Here is a 6699-nt window from a genome sequence, read left to right as displayed (position 1 = left end):
GCAAATTCGCCTTATCAGTAATTCCCAAATGTAGGGATGCCAACTCTCTTCATCTCACAAATCTCTCTACTGAGACCTGCTTCTAGGTCTCCTTTCACACATATTTGAGCAGAATAAGGTACTCAGTAATCCCAGGGCTATTTCCAGACTTGCACATCACAAAAATTTTAGAAGTCCAACAAAGTTCCAAGCATATCTGCTACCAAAACTGCCTAGAGTAAGTAGCCTGTATTCAAAATGCAGACTTGCAAATGCAATACTGCAGCTGTATTCAAATACAGCTGGAAGTAATCATCAATCACAAATTAAAAAAACAACAACAACACCAAGACAACAAAGAAGCAACAACTATTATTTAAAACACTGAGTATGAGAGATCAAACTTCAGGGAAAGATTTATAGTATCACACATTAAACCAACAGATACAGTTGGGAAAAGTGGACATGCAGCACAGAGTGATTTCTCCTAGACTGTTGGATGTCTAATAACCTTAAGTAAGTCATGTCCTCTTTACTGTTACTTGAATTCAGCCCTTCTTAATTTGAGCTTGTTTTGGCAGACTTCCATTATCTTCCAGCTTCTTGAGTCAGAGGCTTTACTTAAAAAGCAAGAGCCCAGCACTTGAAGGGCAGAAATAGATTACTAGGTTTCTCTTCAGGTTTCAAAACAGATAATGGTTTGTCAGTGCTGCTATATGTGCAGCAGGAATGGTGTTCAAAAAGTGCCTGGGAATTGTAGCCAGAAAAAGGAAAAATGAGAGGATGGAGGTAAGAGATCTCTCTCTGGATACAAAACACTCTGTGATGGGGAACCTTGAAGAGATTTAGCTTCTAAGGTTACAGCTCTAAGGCCAGACCTCAAACTCTAAGTTGAGGCATCTAAACATCAAACACCCATTACTCTTTTACTGATAAAATAATACTGAATGTTAATTATCTCACAGACAATGCTAATAGTTTCCCTGGGAGAAATGGATGTGGGAAGTACTCTAAAAAAAATTGTTGTGGATTTGTGCAGAGAATGTTAGAAATGTCATGGGCTAGCAAACTGGGTATGTTGAAAAGGGAAATGTTGAATTCAACTGTGGCTGCCCAGAGACAAGCTCTAAGCACCAGCTAATTAATAGAAAAAATGTCAGATGTGTGTCATGCAGCCCTTTTTCCTTCCGAGAATCCAGGTAACAGAAGAAGCAACTGTACTGTTCCATCAGAGCCAAGCTGTATCTGTCAGCAGTACTCTGTACAGGGGGCACAGGGCTACAAGCAAGGCTGAAACAGTCACAAATATGAAAACTTCTCTTCATTAAGGCTAAATGACTGGACACGGTGACTATAGAAAAGAAAACTACAGAGAGATTCTTCATGCTTATTTCTTAACTCTGCAAAATACATCTTTTAAATTACATAGATTTTTGATTAATTAAAAAATTGTGATGAAGAAGCTTAATATATGACAGACATCTCCCAGACTGAGTGCCATGTCTGTGGCCTGCATAAACCCAGGCTCTCTTTTGCCTGTCCTTCTCAGATCCCAGTCATTGCATCCTGACAAGTTCCATAAGAAGCATGTTCTCCTATCCACTCCTCTGCATGCTAAACATAAGGAACAAGGAAACCACCATGAGCCTCCTGCTCTAACTGAATATGAAGCAACCTCCATCTCTGGTCAGAATTGCAGTGAGCACCAACCTCTGGCTAGCAGTCCTCCATTGCTGCTAAGCTTTACGTGAAGAACCCTGTAAACCAAAACTGACAGAAGAGGCTATTTCCATATAAGCATTCAAGTTCTTCTTTGACAGATAAAATCTTAATGGCACCAATTTATTTTCATCTGAGATAAGGCTTCTTTCATTGTGACTATTATCTTATAATGACACTATCTGATACTACATTTAAATTCACTAATAAAGCATTGAACTGAGTGCTTAACGTTGAAGTGACAGTTCATCCCTATACAGCAGAACTCTAAGCAATAGAGTATCTTCAAGCAAGCATTTTGTTTCTATTTGCTTAACTGTGATTATTCAATAGAACTTACATTCATTAAAAGGTTAAACAACACATTAAGTTTCAGTCTTGAGCTAAGAGAGAAGCTGAAGTCTCAGTTGGGAACAAGTCTGATATTAATGTCTTCTGCCTTATTTGTGTGTAATAGACAACCAACAGACAGCTGCTCCTGCAAATTCAAAACAAATAGTGATTTTCTGTCAAGCAAGTCCCAAACAACTGCTGAAGCTGCCTTAGCAGACTGCATTCAGACTTGCAATGCCAGCTTATACTACTCACATCTCAAATCATCCTCTTAATGTGGTGTTACAAAACACATATGACAAAAGAGAACACATTGCTTTCAATTGCTCCTAGCGGGATGATGAGCTTCCTGTGCTTCAGTTCATAGAGTATGCATTTGAACCACTTCTAAGAAACCAACAGTTTTATAACAGACTTATTCATCATCATATTCAGTGGGGTCTGAGCGCAGACATCTATGATGTTTGTATCGGGATTAATTCAAAGCCCCTCCAAACTTCATTTTTTATTTCAGTTCAGCTGTATTCCTTAACTGTTTCCAGAACTATAGCAGAGCATTGCCAGCTACCTCTTCTTTTAGTGTCTTTATTACAGTACAGATACCCAAGCTTCCATATTTCTTCTGTGGTCACACAGTGAATTATTTGATTTTCTTAGATCAGGTGACCCAATCAGGTTGTCCCCAGCTGACAACAAAAAGCTATACAGTAGCATTTGTAATGTGCAGTTCTCAGTTTTTTACTGAGTGTAAGTGTCCTTAATTATTGCTGCTAATATAATGAAATCAAGTGCTTCTCTGATGAAATGTTGTGATTACTGTAGTTTCATGTTCATTGATTAGTGTGAAAATAATGGCTACTACATACAAAGCATAATAAAAATCATTGAAAGATCCATTGTGGCAAAGAAACTAGTAATTTTCCTATTATGTTTTTTAAACATTACTTTCAGAAGTCATAAGAAATACTAATACAAATATTATTTGAGGTACATTCAAAGGTAGGTTTTCAACAGCAACTAACATTTCAGAGGAATCAAATGATCAGACTATTACTGATATTAAAAAAACATGCAGTGTGATGAGTTAATTTAGTAATTTTATGGTAGTGTGGAAACAAAAAGCATGGCTTTAGATGTTAATTAAGCTCCACATGTATTATGAACAGAAAAAAAAAAAATAAGTACAGTACTAGTAGTTGCTGCATTTTTTTAAATGTGAATGTTCATCATATATCCTAAAAAGTACAGTATTGCAGAACACATATCTCTATGAGAAACTATCACTTTTAGTTCATTCAAGACATACAAGCCTCAGTGCTTTCGACACATACAGAGAAGCACCAGATTTTTAAAAAATAGATATCGAGTGTTATACTATTAATACAACACCTCTTACAGTTCTCCAAGAGACAAAAAGGCTTTTAATTAACTGTTTGATAAAGGAGGTGTAGTAAATAGCAGTTACTGAAGCATTTTTCACCACCTTCATAATATAGCACTCAGCTACTCCAGTAGATACAGGGCAGATTTCCCTTACAAAGTACATCCTGATCACTTAAAACAGTTTTTTCCTAATCACACAGTTATTACAGTCATTATGGTATCTTTTACTGACACAGCAACCAAATCTACATGTGAAAGGAAGCCCTTCTCCCATCTCTTCCCTTTTTCTGCCTATGTTTCCCTGTGTATGAGCATACATTGAGGAAGAGGCAATACTTTTTATTACAGGAACCTGAAGTCATGCTGCAACCATCTGTGGAGGATGCTCCTTCATGAATCTGGAGGCAAAAGAGTAACAGCTCCTTTTCAGATTTGGTGGCTGAACAGTACTCAGTCCTGCTACTGAGCATCAGCAACTGAGCACTGAGCTCCTGCTTCTCTTTTTCCAGCTTTCTATCTCTACTCTTCTAACAAAACTCTCACTAGATCCAAACTAACAGGTGGAGGTTTGTTCCCATGCTTCACTATGTGGCTGTGACCACCAGCAGAGCTTGGCAATGGCAGGAGCTCTACTTCAACTGTACATATGGAGTATGCTGGCAAATTCCTAATAACAATTACTGCTATTAGGTTATTTGCGATAACATTCTTGTGGATTTTATTTGTCTTAATTAAATTGCTGTTATTTCTTTGAATACAGAATTTTGGACCAACAGCTTCCAAGTTTGGCTATATCCCTCCTTTTTATGGGAATTAATTAAAATTATTTTTTAACTTATTTAATTTATAAAGTCCAGATGCTACAAATTGAACTCATTATCATCATAGCTGGGGCAGGGAAGCAGCAGAGCCAGGGAACCCCCACAACCAGTGGGTGACCACTGCCACTAGGTGAGAAGGCCTGCAAGTCCCCCCAGCCCAGGGAGAAAGGTTTAGCAGGCCAGGACAAGAGCAGGTAAGCTGGCAGTAGCACTGCTAACAGTGTTTTCTGAGGGTCGCAGAGAGCAAGGGTCTGCACAGGGACAAAAGGCCAAGCAAGCTGGGACACAGAGCTCTCACAGCCCTTGATCCTTGCTGGGTACCTGCCCTCCCTCCCAGGCAGTAGAGCTTCCCAGGTCAGATATTTCACCCAGAGAGACACGCCTGGGTGCTAGAAAGATCCCTAGAAGAGAGAAGCGGACATTTAATTTGCAAGAACAAGTGTCTTCAGGTTCCTCTTTTCTTTGGATCAGTGTTTTGGGCTTTGTTGTTTATGGAAATGAGGTCTTCCATTTCAGATGTGAATCAGATCAGAGTGAGATTAATTTTCTCAGTTACAACCAGTTCAAGGCTGTAGCTCCTCGGGTAATTCTCTTGTTTATTAAGAAAATAAACTGCAAACATTAAACATAATTGCTCTATATAAGAAGTAGTAGCTGATTGGGCTACTTATCACTTAGCTTTTTCATGAATATTTGCCTTTTAATGATTTTTCATTTGTGACTGAATGTGGAATTGTACTTTCAGTCCTTCATAACAACAATCCTCACCTTTCAGAAAACCACTGAGGTTTCCGAATTAAAACATACCAGTGTTTTCCACCTTTACTATGCCACCTAAGCATTTATGCATTTGATATATGTTAAAAACAGGCTTGCAAAATATTCCAATATATGCCCATTTTAGCTGACTCAGTGCAGCTGTAAATGACCTGACAACCGTATGTCTCTGCTACATTTTAGGTATTCTAGGCATTCCAACTGGTGATTGTACTGGTGCCTGGAGCATGCATCTCCTGTCCTCTATGCAATGTTGCAGAAGAGAACCATGTTTGCAATTACCACTGTAGAGTAGTTACATTACAATTATTCCTCATCTAAAAACCCCTTTATTATATGAATAATCTTTGTTTCTAAGTATAGATCAAAGGTTCAGACAATAACATATTTTAATGGCCTGCTGCTTTGTCTTCTAGAGGAGTGTCTTTGTGATAAGGTGATTACTTATATACGTATTTTTATCGACAACTTGGTAGAACACATTACTTTTCTTAACAGGTGTAATTGGATGTGCTTGTCACTTGTTCTTAAGATTATTGGCCTTCTGGGGAAAGCTATTCCAAATTCCTTCTCTGAATATCAGGAAGTGTTCAAGCATTTGTGCCAAGGAGTGCCACTGTTGTAATCCACTGTGGTGACGGCACATTCATTGATATTACCCTAGCATGTATAAGAAGCTTAGAAGTGTGGAAAAAAAGAAAATCTAAAAGAAAAAAAAGAAAGAAAAAAAAGAAAAACTTTTTTTTGTGTCCAGTCATGCTTTGATTTCAGTTAGTTCTGTTTGTGTACAACTGCAGAACTGGACCCATAGAATTTTCTGCTGTGTCACATCTGAGTAGCAATTGCTCTGTCTAAAGCTGATAGAGTAGCAATTAAAATGAAGTCTGCATACTAAAAGTATTCCATGGAGTACGTACACTTTTCTAGATTAGAACAAGATTTTTTCTCATGTTATATTTTCTTTTATATGGACTAATATATATTTTAAACTTAAAAGTAATTTTAGTCTTCGTGTTGAAGTGAGGTCATGGAAAAAAAAGAAATGGAAAGAAAGGACGAGTTAGTTTCCTGTGTACAATAGACAAATTACAGTATTAATGATCAGCTGTTTTTCATTTGCTTTTCAAATACCTTATATTTCTTAGGGGGAGAAGAAAACAAAAATTAAAAAGAAAAGGTTTCCTTCTGTTCCTTGTTCATCATTTTTCCTGTCTGAATCGAGAAATATTTTTTTCAGGATCTCAATAATCCACAAGACTTAGATGCAGAATCACAGGATGATTGAGATCAAAAGGGAATTTTGAGTCTATATGGTCCAAATCTTGCTCAAGCATGGCTACCCAGAGCATGGCTACCCAGAGCAGGGTGCCCAGGACCGTGTCCAGGCAGATTTTGAAAATCACCAAGGAGGAGATTCAAAAATCTCTCTGGGCAACCTGTGTCAATACTCCATCATTTGCACAGTACAGGAGTGCTTCCAGGTACTTAGAACCTTTAGTGTTCCAGTTTAAGCTCACTGCCTCTTGTCCTGTCACTGGACACCACTGAAAAGAGCATGTCTTCACCATCTTTTCATCTTCCCTTCAGGTATTTTATACACTGATAAGATCCCAGAGAGCCTCCTCTTCTCCAGGCTGAACAGATCCAGCTCTCTCAGCTTCTGACAGGAGAGGTGCTCCAGTCCCTT

At 38.2% G+C, this 6699-nt stretch overlaps 1 long non-coding RNA gene across 1 annotated transcript; it reads left to right on the top strand.

The window, feature by feature from the left end:
* Positions 1-399: 399 nt before the first annotated feature.
* LOC109366431 lies at positions 400-2248 on the top strand. The gene is made up of 2 exons (XR_002112748.2): positions 400-768; positions 1179-2248. It is a non-coding gene; the product is annotated as an uncharacterized LOC109366431 (long non-coding RNA).
* The last annotated feature ends 4451 nt before the right edge of the window (positions 2249-6699 follow it).

The sequence above is a fragment of the Meleagris gallopavo genome, chromosome 2, assembly GCF_000146605.3.
Source record: "Meleagris gallopavo isolate NT-WF06-2002-E0010 breed Aviagen turkey brand Nicholas breeding stock chromosome 2, Turkey_5.1, whole genome shotgun sequence".
In the NCBI taxonomy this organism is placed as follows: domain Eukaryota; kingdom Metazoa; phylum Chordata; class Aves; order Galliformes; family Phasianidae; genus Meleagris; species Meleagris gallopavo.
The sequence above is the reverse complement of the archived record's forward strand: the minus strand, read 5'-3'. Positions and strand labels throughout refer to the sequence as shown.